The following is a 15,497-nucleotide window of genomic DNA, read 5'->3' as shown; positions in this document are numbered from 1 at the left end:
ATTAATAGAGCCAACTTTCCTATTTATAAACTGAATAATCAGTTTTGTACTTTATAATCATATGTCACAGAGAGATCAATTACTCCATTACTACTTTGAGAGAGAAGAAAAGTCTATTAAAAACCACATAACAGCACAATAAAAATCCGTTCTAAATGTTGGGGTGGCTCAGCCCACTCTTGGGCTGAGGCTATGGAAAGCCAATCAAACCAGGGCCATCCACTGGGTGGATTTCCTCGCCCAAGACAGTGGGTTGGAGGGCCGATCAGAGGATGTCACTGAAATCTAGACCGCCTCCCCCTGGGTGGTTCCCGGGTTCAAGTTACCGCCCTCATTCTAGAAAGTTCTTCGTTGTTTGGTTGTTCATTGGTTCCCTGTTGTGACTCCCGCCTCCCTGTTTTCCCCATTGGTTCTAGTCAAATTGTATTCTCCCCTTTGACTGTACCCCATTGGTTGCTTCCCTTTTCCCCGCCTTGTTCCACCCACCCCCCCCCCCCCCCCCCATAAAAGGCTGTGCACGATTCTTTTCAGGACCCTTCTGGTCTGGACCCTCCTGCTAGTAAAGTTGCTGAAACACACACCAGAGGCCCTTCTTTGCCTCTGGGCTGACACAAGCCAAATCCAATGGCCACCTGGCGTGCCTCCTCTGAAGAGGAGCCAGCACACGCGTCCACCTTGCACCCTCTCCCACTCCGAAGTCGTCCAGCGAGGACGCTGTGGAAGTTAATGCTGTGTCCCTTCCATCCGAGGGCACGTCGAGGCCCGTGTGAACGAGCCCCAGGTCGCGTTATCTAAATAACCTCATTTCTACTTGCTGAAATATCATGAACATAAAACCCCAAACTAGATAATCTTCAAATAAATGGTATTTTTCTATAGCTTTTGTAATAAGTCAATATATGTATGTAATTATTGCAAACCAAACTTACTCAATTCCTACAGAAAACAAAACCATAGGGCACAATCTTTCTTCATCTCATATGGCACTGTGTATTAGGGAGAGTTCTCTTCATTATGTTCATATATGTTCATTGTGAGATTATGTTCATTACATCATGCTGCCTTTGTCCTACCTTACCTTTAGGCATACAAAGCTGTAGACACAAGCTGGATCAAGGGGAAAATACATTAAACTATACCATAGATATGTTGCTTGGAAACACAGATGAGTAATTTAACGATTTTATGATCTATTCTGTTCATAACTGAGTATTAATTGCCATTATTGCATTATGTTTTTCCTCATTTGTCTCTGGTGCTGCTTCTACATTGGTTGTGTGTGCATCCAATTTTGACCCTGTTAAACCAAGTGTAAGCTTCTTTAAATACTGCTTAGGCATATAGAGATTCAACATGTGTCCAAGGATAGTAGTCTTTTTTCCTGTGTTCTTTTGTGTTGCAGAGCACAGATAACCAAAGAGAAAAGATGAATCAAATTGTATTGGTGCTCAAAGACCAGCACTCCCACCTAATGGGTAAAAATAGAGGGGCAGAGCGAAGACTGAAGACGAAGAAAATAAAATCTATTAAAAAAAAAAAATTGCAAAAAGAAAAAGAAAAAACAGCACAGGAGGCTTGGAGAGGTTAGTGTAGGCTGAACACATTTAAAATATCAAAAAAGGTGAAAAGAAAGACCGGAAATATTACTTAAAAAATAGATATGTGGTAATAGGGAAGAAACTCATTATTTGTACTGCACACTACTCATTCCACAGTTTGAGATTTCATGGTTTAGCACAGTTTCATGAACATTTCTGAAGTTCACCGCTTGAAACATGTTTTCCTGTCTTCTATATCTTTTAAATGCTGCAGTTCTAGAAGTGACTAAAGCCCTGAAACTTAGATTATTAGCAAAGCTAATAATTTAGCACGTCCAATTTTATTAGGAAAATAAAAGCTCTTTACTCACCTGCAGTCTGGCAAAAAAGATAGATGAAGAGTGGTATCTATGCTTTCACACCAGTATAAATAGAATTCAGATATTTTCCCTTGTTATAGCATAATGTTCTCTCAGTTTGACCAGAGTGCCATTCTCAGCCTGTCATCTAAAGAGCAGCTGATTTAATTATTACTCTTTGAATTTAAGTTCAGAATTGAAAACAAAGTCCATTAGCTAAGTTTGATCTAGATACATATGCCATTTTTAATGTCTTCAACAACAGTTTATGCAGATACTGTTTTCTTCTCTGTTTTTTTGAGACTCTGAAGTGCTGGTCTCTTTTGTTAAGGGTTAATTAAACAGACCATGTGGGAAATGACTGAATTAGAGATCCATTAAAATTGTTAATTGTGTAGCAGATAATTGTTCAAAGTTACGACTTTGTTTTGACATCAAATTTTTAACATTTTACAGTAGGTGAAATTACTACTACCTGGCTCGTGGGACTTGCTATTTATGGCATTCTCCTGTGGTTGAAAAGAAACCTGGTAGCAGAAAGAAAGCAACTTTGCAGTCAGAGTGTGAATTCAGATTTTTTTTTTTTTTTTTTTAATGTGGGTCAAGGATAAATTTACACAACCTGGAAAAATATATAAGGAACTTAAAATTGTCCTAGTGGGATTTTTCCTGTTCTCAGATTATAGGAGAGAAGGAGGGTTTGGCAAAATACAGAAGGTAACAAATGGTTGAAAAACAAAGCTACCTATTTATTTTCTGTCATGTAGTTACCCTGAAGACATTAATTTTGTCAAATACTGAACTCCAAGTGAGTAGCCAGAAGAAATATCCTCAGGGATCTATCTAGGGGTTAAAAATAAACCAAAACCACAAAACCCCAGATCACAAAACAAAAAAAGAAAAACCAAGGAAACATAGTTATAGATGAAGAGACAATAGAATTTTAAGGGAAAGACTGGAAATGATAAACACAAATCAGGAAGATATTTCATCCTAAGTTGGGAAGGTGAGGTTAGAAACAACTACTATGTTTCTATGCTAGTTTGACAAGCCTTGGAAATAAAATGGAGAATTAGCAATTATGATTCAAGATATAAACAGACTTTACAGAAAATTCTAGTAACAGCAAATACAGTTGGACCAGAGGTGTTGAAGGCTCAGCTCTTTAGGAAGAAGAGAAATAAGGGGGAAAATAGTGGAATAATAGTGTACATGAAAGAAGTGTCTCAGGGTTAAAGAAAAAAAAGATAACAAGAATGGAATCAAAACTATGTGAAACACCGATTATGTGACAGTAAAAACTTATAATTTCCAAGACAGAAAATCTTCTCTAGATCTCCAGTACTGACTACAAACAGTAATATCTAGGGGGGAAAGAAACAAACAAACAAAAAAAGCGAAAATATATGAAAATTGAAAACTTTAAGTTCCTAGGGAAAGCCCCATCTAATTTACAGATAGTTCTGGAAAACAATCTTTAACAGCTTTTTCTGTAAAACAACCAGCAGGCTTACTTTTTTTACCTTAGCAGTGAGTATCTGATGAAAGCACTACTCACTTATAGCAAAACTGAAACACATAGTGATTGTGATGATAATGAAATTCTCATTTTAGTGCAAAATAAATATATCATTTATTACTTCTGTTAGCAGTGTTACGGAAAGGAAAATTTAGAGTACTCAAGGAAACAAGTAGCAAGGCTGACAGAAATAGAGAATGATTAATGTGATTCGTTCTGAAAGGGGTAGAACAGGGCAAATTAAGCTTCAAAAATTGTTTCTCTTTCTAAAATTAAAGGAGATCCAGTCTTTGAGGGTTTGGTACATTATATATTCATCATAATTTTTTATCTATCAAATTCTTTAAATTCTTTTTTCTGTCTTAATCCTTTCAAAATGCATGCATTTCAACATAAATGTATCACTAAAATTGTGTTTCTGAAGTTTGGTGATAAATCTTCCTTTATTTTTCATCAGTCACAAATATCTGAAAGAACTATGGCATTGCCATACCTTAGATTAGAGTAAATTGCTATAGATAAGAATTAAAAATAAAGAAGTATGTTTTGGAAAAAACATAGAAAAGCAAATTTCTTACTTTCTAGCATCCTCCAGATATAGTTTTATTAAATTAAGATTGTGACACTAAGGAAAATTATCAGTAGTTGGTTTTTTTTAAATACTTTATCTTTAAAAATCTCCTTGTTGGTTATAGTTCTGGATAGTTAGTGGTCTCTTATATAGGTTAAAAATTATTAGTTATTTGCTTGTGATTCAAAAAAATTTGGTTTCATAGCTCTGGCTAATGGCCTCTGTTAATCTCATGCTCTACATCAAAAATGATAGTCTGCTAAAACACACAAGTCACAGTCCTAAAAATAATACACGACGAAAGTGTTGCACTTTGTTTGACAGGAATTTATAAGTTCCATTAAAAATTCCTGAATTTAAGTCATCTGAAGAGCTATAGGAAATTAATATAAGAGGAGCTGGTGCTTTAATTCAAGTGTTACTTCAAGTTATTTTTGAAATATTATTTTTAAATTATTTGGCAGAAAGAACAGGAAAACTTCTGTCTCAGATAAAGCGGGAAGAGCAAATGCTGCAAAGTAATTGCTCACGTGATACCAAAATGTGGCTAACATTCAAAGGCGAATCTTATGAAAATGCAGAACAATTTTATTTTAGAACTTAAAAAGAGTTCCAGGCATGCATAAACCATGATTCTTATGAAGTATTTAAATATTAAAAAGTCAAAATTCTTCATTTGACAGTGTCTGACCTTTAAGCTTATCTGCTTTTAAAATACATCTTACCTATCTACCAAAACTTTAATCACTTTCTCATTTCAGATATTGAAAGAAAGATTCTATTTAAATCAAGCAAAGGTCATCCTTCTTTGAAATATAGATTACTCACCTGTAGTTTTTAAAAGAAGACTGGAGAACAAACTCAGGAGAAGCAACTCTCTCTCCACACTGAGATAGTACTGAGTCAGCAGTGGAAAGGATTAATCATAATTATGTGTAACTCCCAGAGACTGTAAGGTCCAGACAAGAAATAAAATGCAATTCAATTTCAAAATGTATGAACTTCGTTTAGTTACAAAATGAAGAAATGAGATGTCATGTTATCTACTCTTTTTGAACTACTTAAACTGTGGTTAGGTTAAAATGGCACCAGAAGCATCAAGAGATAAGACTAAATGGGTAATTCTGTCTGAGACCATTGAGATTAATAGGAAGTTTTCAACCTCTGATTATTCACAAGATAAGTAAATTATCAGTTTCTCTTACCTGTTAAATATATAATTTCTTTTACTAAAATATTGCATTGTATTCTAATACTTGTCCTCAAGTATCAGCAAAATTTGAATATTTAAGATATAATCATAATATGATTTCTAAGTTCCTGAATGACTGAACATTTCATAGAGAAAAACAACTTCTCCTATCTGGTCTTCTAAAATAAAATATAGCCGAAGAGCTACCTCCAGAATTTAGCCACACATGAGAATCTGAGTTTGTAGTTTATCTGATCTCAGGTATGTGAACATGAAATTGTTTTGAAAAACACACAAAAGTCTAACATTAAACTATTTAGAATTATAATATATTTGAAATAACAATTGGCTTTTGGTTTGATTTTACATTGTAAAATATAACCCTTTTTTTAGAAAAGGATTTCTTTTCAGAGTCACAGAATCAATTAGGTTGGACAAAATCTCATCTAGTCCAACCCATGACCCAATACCACTTTGTCAACCAGACCATGGCACTGAGTGCTACATCCAGTCTTTTTTTAAACACCTCCAGGGACGGTGAATCCACCATCTCCCTGGGAAGCCTATTCCAATATGTAATCAACCTTTCTGTGAAAAATTTGTTCCTAATGTCCAACCTAAATCTCCCCTGGTGCAGCTTAAGACTGTGTCCTCTCATCCTGTTACTGATTGCCTGGGAGAAGCAGCTGATCCCTACCTGGCAACAACCTCCTTTCAGGTAGTTGTAGAGTGATAAGGTCACTCCCGAGCCTGCTTTTCTCCAGGCTGAACAGCCTCAGCTCCTCAGCCACTTCTCGTAGGATGTATGCTCCAGATTCTTCACCAGCATTGTTGCCCTTCTCTGGACCTGCTCCAGCACCTCAGTGTCCTTTCTGAATGGAGGTGCCCAGAACAGGATGCAGTACGCAAGGTGTGGCCTCCTGTTCTTCAGGGGAAGAATCACTTCTCTGTTCCTGCTGGCTGCTATTGTTGATACAGGCCAGGATGCCATTGGCCTTCTTGGCCACCTGGGCACACTCTGGCTCATGCTCAGCTGTCTGTCTGCCAGCACCCCCATGTGCTTTTCTGGTGGGCAGCTTTCCAGTCTCTCTGCCCCCAGCCTGTAGCACTGCATGGGGTTATTTTGGCCAAAATCTAGGACCTGACATTTGATCTTGTTGAGCCACAAGCTGTTGGTCTAGTCCCATCTATCTAGCCTGGCCAGATCCCTCTGATTTTCTCAAAGAATTTAAAACTCTGATAACCTTTAGTACTTTTTAAATAGAGTTGATTAGATTCTTGTAATGCTGGGACACATAAAAATATACATAATATCTTCAAATATGTTGGTTTTGATATTCTAATTGCAGGTTAAAAAAAGTGCAGAAATGTCTGTAAAATTAATAAAGCCATCAGTAATAGACTATTAATGGACATTTTTAGACAAGAATGGACATTTTAACAGGTATTTTTGCATTGGTATTAAAGTTTCTCAAATCGTGACCAATACAAAGCAATATCTTTGATCTAACTTTCTTAGACTAAATCAGTAACCACAAAAACATTGTCAGTTTTCAAGGCAGATTTTAACTGAAAAAAAAAAGAAAATCACTAAAACCTTCTTTCAGAGAAAAGTTTATCTTCTCTACTGTGATTAATAATTAGTTCATTGCCATTACCCTCTGGTAAGCATGACTTAAAATATATACTCCTTATTATTTAGAGTTAACCCATTTCAATGTAAGTGTATTGGTATGATGTTTTATTGCTATCCAGTGTTTACCAGATCAAACAACAGTTAAGGCTCCATGACCATTAATCAATCTCTTTACAATTCAGTGTTGGAGATGGTTTAGGCACTGAGTATATACATATATTTATGGGTATATATATGTATATATATACCTTCCAATAAATCTCAACATTCTAAAATTTCCCAGACTCAGAACAAATTATTCAATCAACATATTAATACTGGAACTTGGTCAAATGCAGCTTTGCACTCAGGGATCCAATGTGCATATGCACACAAAGTGTTCGAAATAAGGACTGAATATTATATCCTATTACGAGAGTATCAGTAGGCTGTGATTTAATTATGGGCTAGTCATGAAGGCAATGACTTGTATGTGTAACCTTAATTTTGCCGTTTTATGTCTTCTGAATGTAAAGCTATACAAGCTTATTGCCTTTTTTTTTTTGCATATTGTTTTACTAACATATGCAAATAAGAAAAAATGTAAGTTTTTCATCCATTAATTATTTTCAGCTTACAAATTGTCCAATTTTTCATCATCCAAAATGCATAAGAAATATGAAAATATTTAGTAAATAGAGCCATTAACTTAACAGAAAAAATCTTTATCACACCATGAAGCTCATGAAGTTCTCAGTATGTAGAATTCCTGTGTTAATACTGATGCATTTTAGATTACTAATACATCTGATAGAACAGGGATTTTAGTCAATCACAGCAGCTGAATCAAAAAGTATTTTGCAATTACATTGGTTGTCTTTTTCTTGTGTATTCATCAGTATATTTTTCTTTTTTTTTACTTTAAAAATAATTTATGAAAAAAGAAATGGTTTTGCCTTTCTCAGCAAAACATGAAATTTGTCATACTTCTGAAGAGCTTCCTGCAGTTATAAGTAATAATGTATTCTGATTTTTAAAAATATATGAGCTATGAGCTACTCTAAAAATTTCCGTATCACAGTGACCAGACAAGAAGCAATGGACACCAAGTGAAAGACCGGATGTCCAGTCTGAACATCAGGCACCAGATTTTTGCCATTGGAGTGACTGACCACTGGCAATGGTTTCTGAGGGAGGCTATAGGGTCTCCATGCTTGGAGTTGTTTGAGCTCTCTGGACAATGTGCTGTAGCTGACTTTGCTTAAACTAGGCAGTAGACCAGATGACATTCAAAGGTTCCTTCAGGTGTAAACCATTCTGTGATTCTGTGAAATAATTCTGTTGAACGTTGTTTGTGAGGTTACGTGAATAATTTCAATCAAATTAAATCAGTACACTATTTTCAGTACACAAAATATTCCTGTTCTCTTTATTTCTCATTGAAATTATTATGCTAATAAAAATTTTTAATGGGAAGTAATTTAAAATGGGGTTTCGGTTAACAGAAAAGGTAAAAATATCTTATGCTTTGTTCCTTTAAAATCTGAGTCATAAAGTCATTAATTGAAATATATATTAAATCAGTTTAGAAAAGAAATGTATTTCCAGTTGTGTAGTAAAGTAATATTTTCCAACATACAATTTATAAGACCATTTTCTTCAGAAATTATGTCTCTTTCTGAAGGAATGATTGTAAAGCCTTACTGCCCTGCTTTTTTTCATCATTTTTCTGAGATACAGAACTTCTGAACTGGTCATGTATTTTTACAGTAAGTGGCCTTGAGACGTGAGAAAAATGGGATATATTAAGTGACTGCTCATTACATCACCTTTACAAGCAGCTTGTAACAGAGCTTTTGGAGCAGAGAATTAGACTAATCCAAATAAAAAGAACAGGATAAAAAGAATAATAGCACCACATATCAGTAAGCTAGCATCATTTTCAAGTGATACCATATGTGAAGAATGCAAAAAGTGGTAATATTTTCTTCAAGCCGCAGGTATCTCAGTTGTACTCTTCCTTCTTGTTTATATAAAATAGCCTTTTTTTTTCAGTAATAACTGTGATTATAATGTAATTTTATAGTGATTGGTTAGGATACACATAATTTTTCATATTATCAAGCAAGAGTGTGAAACTTGCCTTGTAAGGATGCAAAAATACAAGTGGGCAGCCATGTCAGAACTCTACTGAATTGAGTGTGGACCATAAAGAACTCTCCAGAGAATCAAAAGTTCCTAATTCAACAAAATCTTTGAAAACAGCCAGGTGTGAAGTGGATAAAAAGTTCCACTAAATGCAAGAATTTAAATCCATTACTGAATGTGTGTCTGAGAAACGTGCAAGCATTTACAAAATGCTGTAAAAAAAATCTTAAAATTGTGACAAAACTATTACTGAATAAGATTGAAATCTTAACCAAAGAGATGTATTCTCCAACAGATATTTTAATCAGATAATTATAGTCTAAAAATCAAATATTAAAAAATAGGTCTTGAAGAATATTCCATGATATAGAAAAATGTATAGATAATGACAAGTAGAAGAATTAGTATTACAGGTGGGGTAAGTAGTATTTACTGGGCTTATTGATATACTAATTATGGAAGATAATATTTTATATTTTTAACAGCATTTAATTTATACATTATAATGTACAAACATGTAGTTCTTTAGATATTTTTATAAATCAAGAAATGGCGTGCAATAGATAATTCTGTATTGAATCTTCCCAATAGGGTTCTAATAATTTTATTAAATACTAGCTGTATTTTTCTTACTGTGAAGCTTTCCATCAGATAAATAAGGTTGCATTTAAACTATAAAATGAATTTTTTGTGTAAAAAATATCTACTGCACTGAAGACTAATTCAGAATCAGGATAAACTTTTCTTTCATAGCCAAATCCTTCATATATTACATCTAGCATACTAGGAGCTTGTCCTCTGTTGCAGATACCATATTTAAGGTTTTGTCTACAACCCAACCAAATGGAATCCTAGTGATGGCGCTAAATTACTAATTCTAGCTCACCAGTTCTCAACATTTTGGAAAGTTAAATCTCATTTTTTAAAATAAAATTCCATATTCTCATTTAGAATTTAATTTTTTATTTAGAAACATTTTTGCTGACTGCAACACTATTTTAAAGAACTTCATATGACACCTGAAATCTTGTTTATAGGTGGTCTTTAGATCCCTATCACAATAGAGTATTAATAAAATTCTTAAAATTAGATCAGACTGAAAAGTTTAGTTCTATCTTCATGTTTCCATTTATCAGCATGTATTGAAACATTAGCCACAATGAACTTTTCGATGCTTATCATAAAATAGATATTTTCTCTTACTGGATATTTGGTGAAGAGTAAAAAGTAATGACTGTATTTCTCCCACTCTGCCTGGCAAATAGCTAGTTTACTCTAGCAGATAACTGAATATTATAATCTATTAGTCATGGAGATGAAAGTGTCATATTCCTTGCCCAATCTCAGATATTCCAGACTTGAATGATAATTTTAAAAGACCAATACAAATCCAATAATTGTTTTTTGTACACATAAAAACACATACTGAGATCAGCCTTCTCAAGGAATCCCATAGAGGTGGCAGGAAAAAACAATGTATTTTTCACCTCTTTTTCTTTCTTCATTTCTTACAGACTGATGCAGCTAACCAGATTGTTTAGCTCATCTCTACCTAACAGAGACACCAACTGATTCCCCCTCCCACCTTCCAACCTGAGAAATACTGTATACAGCATAGTATATGGTACGTAGTGCATAGTATATAATAAATTATATAGAGTATTACATACTGCCCTCTGGAGAGCAATGTGGTGACTGGTTGTTTTCCATATGAAATATGAGGTGAATTACTTTTCTTGCGTGTTCTAAAGATGGTAGTGTGTCTCCCACATTGAGATTTAATACACAAATGAGATACATGGTGTGTGTATCAGGTTTGCATGGCTAAGCTTTGATAGTGAGGGGCTACAGGTCTGGCTTTTGTGAGGAGCTGCTGGAAGCTTCCTCCATTTCTTTCTGGCAGAGCCAGTCCCTGGAGGCTCCAAAGATGGATGTGCTGCTGGACAAGGCTGGGACAATTAGGAATGATGGCAACGCCTCTGTGATAACATATTTAAGAAAAAGTCATTGTGCAGATATAATCGTGGCCTGAGAACAGCGGAGTGAGAACATGTGAGAGGAACAACTCTGCAGACACCAAGGTCAATGCAGGAGTGGGGGGGGCAGAAGTCTCTCCAGGCACTGGAACCAAGACTCCTCTGCAGCCCCTGGTGTGGACCATGGTGAGGCAGCTGTGCCCCTGCAGCCCATGGAGGTCTGAGATCCACCTGCAGCCTGTGGAGGAGACCCACACTGAGTGAAGGCTGTGACCCTGTGGGAGGCCTGTGGACAGAGGAACCCATGCTGGAGCAACCTGTCCTCAAAGGACAGCACCCCATGGAACCCTTGCTGCAGCAGTTTGGGGAGGACTGTTGCCCATGGGCAGAACTCATGTTGGAGAAGTACATGGAAAACTGTCCCTTGTGGGAGGGACCCTACGCTGGAGCAGGGTAAGGACTCCTCTCCCTGAACAGCAGCAAAAACTTTTGGTAACTGACCACAACTCCCATTGCCTGTCTGCCTGCACTGCTGGGGGAGAGGAGGTAGAGCTGTGGAGGATGGAGAGCTGGGGTGAAGGGGGTTTTAAGATTTTATCTTAATTCTTATTATCCTGCTCTGATTTTGTTAGCAATAAATTCAATTAATATCTCTAATTTGAGCCTGTTTTTCCCATGACAGTATTTGGTGAGTGATCTCTTCAGGTCTGTATCTCAGCTCATAAACCCTTCATTATATTTTCACTCTCCTGTCCAGCTGTGGAGGGGAGTAAGAGAGTGATTTTGTGGGTGCCTGGTATCCAGCCAGGGTCAATCCACTATAGGTGTGTCAACATGAGAAAAAGACACCTTGAAGCCAAAGGGAAACTGTGTTTGGTGTTCTGATTCACTCAGTGGCTTGGGCACTGAGAGAGATTAAAATGTGCTGAAGTCTTCAGCTATGAAATGAAAGGACTTCTAAGCATGTATCATTACAGTGAGCTGTCTTGATTCTTTGTTATTAGTTTGATTTTGTGAGAAAATTTAGTCAATGTATGTTATTCTAAACTGAAAATCTACAATATTTATTGTTTGTTCTGAGTTTTTGTCACTATATATATAGTGACTATATATAGATATGACTGTTTATATATTTTGTCTACCTTTGCAAATGGATATTGCTCTGTAGTCCTAACATGGATAATGAACTGATTGGAATATAGTCTCTTTATCTCCCACTTCCCTCTGGGGTATTTTTCTTTTTTTTTTTTTTAATTACTTTATGTTCTCAAGTATTTATTAGAAACATTAAAATAGCAGTGCAGTTAAAATGAACACAAAAAGGAATCATCCATTGCTTCTGGATCCATTATTTCAAAAACAGTCAATCCAATATTATATTTGCCACCACCACTGCAGGAGTCTGCTTTTTTCCCCCTGTCTTAGCAACAGATGACTGCACAGCTAGTCAATAAAAGTTTCAGAATACAGACTGAAGGACAGTCCCACTAAAAGTTAAATAAATTTATTCTACTAGAAAATAGGTCTTTACCAATGAGCATGTACATGATGAATAAAGTTTACCCTACCAAACCAAGCTTGTCATCTAAGATCTCAAAAAATCCCCAAATTAATTACAAACTGAGCTACATAATCCTAGTTTTCTCAGCCTAGAATCAAGATAAATAAAAAATGAACATATTTGGTAGTAGTGGGGGAAGGTGGGGGAGTTGTTTTCTCTTATATTTGTTAATATTCCATCTAAACTCTTTTTGCTTTGAGTAACACATGACCTTGTCGCTGGACCTTTTCTGTTGCCTGTATCTTTTCTCACCCTGTTTTCAAAATAGAAAGTTTCTCAGTTTATTCATTCAAATTACTGGGGATGCAAATCTATTTCACAAATCATGTACTTTATCACAGAATCAGCTAAGGGACTCAGAAAAACATAATTGGAAGCAGATTAACTTCTGAAGCCAAGTTTCTATAGGACTACAAATTAAAGGGCAGACCCATCAAAACAGTTGAGGGCAAGTCTGCCATCCAGAGGGACCTAACTAGGCCAAAGGAATGAGCCACAAGGATTGTAAGTGGATTACAAGCTGGGTATGAGCCAGCAGAATACCCTGGCAGTAAGGAAGGTCAAGAGCATCCCAGGCTGCAGTAATAGGAACATAGGCAGTAGATCAAGGCGAGTTCCATAGCACTTGTGAGACCACATTTAGATTCCTGCATCCAATTTTGGGGGGCCCTAACAGATAAAATACATTTGTAAATGTGGGTGAATTTGGTGAAAGGCCACCGTGCTGGTCAGGGACTGGAGAACCTGCACTTTGAGGAGAAGCTGCTGAAGCTGGGCTTGTTCAGCCTGGAGAAAAGACAACAGCAAGATCTAACAGCCGCCCTCCAGCTAGGGAGAATGTTATTAAGAAGACATTACCAAGACAGAGAGAGGGTCTCTACTTTAGTGCATGGGAGAAAATGGGAAATAACAGTCATACATTAAAACAAGAGAAATTGAGCCTGGGTAAAAAGAGAAACTTTTCTCTATGAGAACAAGCACTAGAAGTTTCTGGAAGATCTGTGCAACCTTTATCCTTGAAGGTTTTTGAGACCTAGACAGATCAAGCCCTAAGCAGCCTAATCTGACCTCAGAGATGACTATGTTTGGGGAATCCTGAGTCCCTGTCCAGCTTGAATTTTCCCATGAACCTATGTTATTTCCAGCGTTTGTCCCAGAACACATTAAAGGAATAGACCCTTCTAGTAGTATTTTAGGAGGAAAAGTAAGTAGGCTTTAGAATGATTGTTTGCATCCTCTCAGTGAGATGAATTGCAGAATAGAAGGCAGACATTCATCATATTGCTGAGGATGTATGAGAGACCCTTCTTCTTTCTGATTGGTGGAATAAAATTAGGGGTTAATTTAACACCACAGAGCCTGGATAAAATTTCACCTCGTGGAAATGCAATTCCGAATTCCCCACTGACTTCAATGGAATATTCTTTTATTTTTCACATCTAAATTATTATAATTCAGGTAGAGTCCAACTGAGAAACCTAAATATGAGAAAAATTCTAACCTGTATTTCCCCACAGTTTATGTATGCATGATGTTCATTGCAAATGACCTTATAAAACGTTAACAACATTTTATTCTTGATGGAAAAACTTTAGAAAAGCAATTATTTAAATAGTGGGGGGTTTTGTTGTGCAAACAGGTTACTTCCTTCATTCCTGTATTTCTGTAAAATTACATAACTGTTCTCTATTCTATATTTGTAAAAAATACCACAATAAATACACACAGAACATCTTCTACTTTAGGTCTCATTCTTGAAACCAAGCGATTTGAGAAAACCTGTGTAACATTTTAGGTACTATTTGTAAATACCCAAATCTTCAAAAAAATATTTTAGTACTTTTATGACTTTGAAGCTCATGCAATTATTTTAGGATACAAAACATTTTGCATGCTTGTCGTGGCAAAGCTATCTATGTCAGAGTCAATGCTTATTTTCACCTTCTAAATATAGTTTGTAACACAATCACAACAAACAGGTAACAACAGTCACAGAACAAATAGCAAGCATAATTTACTTTCTTCTGAAAGCCTTACTGTGATTATTCAATCATTGCAAAAAAAAGTGATGTCTGTATTTACTTTACAATTATATCATTATGCAAACAAGAAAGTTTCCATATTAAAATACTTCTTATTATTAACAGTTCTATTACTCAGTCCATTTATAACAGACTTGGCAGGAGGTAAAATATTTTGTGACACAATGTTTATTTTCAGAAATTATCTTTGAGACCATTGATTGACTGAACTGTCAGCAGCAGCTCCAGATCTCTATTCATACCTTCAAGCTTGGACCTGTCTTTAAAAGAGATAGGATGATTTAAATTGCAGTGGTGTTTTTGACTAGTACGGAATATCTAATAAAATACTTAAAAGCCTATGCTCTGAATAAATCTAAATGCTGATGATATTATTTTTCTCTTGTTTCTGCCATGTTTTGACTGAGAGTAATGACAAACAAGAAACATTTTCAAAAAAATATTTAAATGTTATTAAAAATAACAAAAACCCAACTAAACTCCAGGTCACCAGTACCTATAAAGCTGAAACCAATTAAGAGGATTAAAAGGTGTTAGATTGCCAAGAGCATTATCATCACTGCTGTTCAAAGATAAACAGTATGGTGCCATGGGATAGGACAAGCATTTCAGATAACTAGACATCAAGAAAGATTCTTCCTCGAAGATAAAAGGACATATTTTACAAATATACATGAATGCATGTTCTTGTATATTTTTAAAATATACAACTTTTAACATAAAGATATATAATACTTTTAATATAAAGATGAGTTCTGGTAAAACATGTAATTTCAAAGAATTTCAGAGAATATGCTGTTATATTGTTGAAGACAAAACCACTGAGATTTTCTCTGTTCTCTTTCACCCCTTTCCAGTTCACCCAATGGTCCCTGTTACTATGTTGCCCTTACTCATTCACTCACTCACTCATATACTCATTCACAGAAAAATCATGTCCAAACCCTTCAGATCACTTGGTTATGGTGGGAGAGAG

The sequence above is a fragment of the Corvus hawaiiensis genome, chromosome 5, assembly GCF_020740725.1.
Source record: "Corvus hawaiiensis isolate bCorHaw1 chromosome 5, bCorHaw1.pri.cur, whole genome shotgun sequence".
NCBI lineage: Eukaryota > Metazoa > Chordata > Aves > Passeriformes > Corvidae > Corvus > Corvus hawaiiensis.
This window is presented reverse-complemented; position numbering follows the sequence as displayed.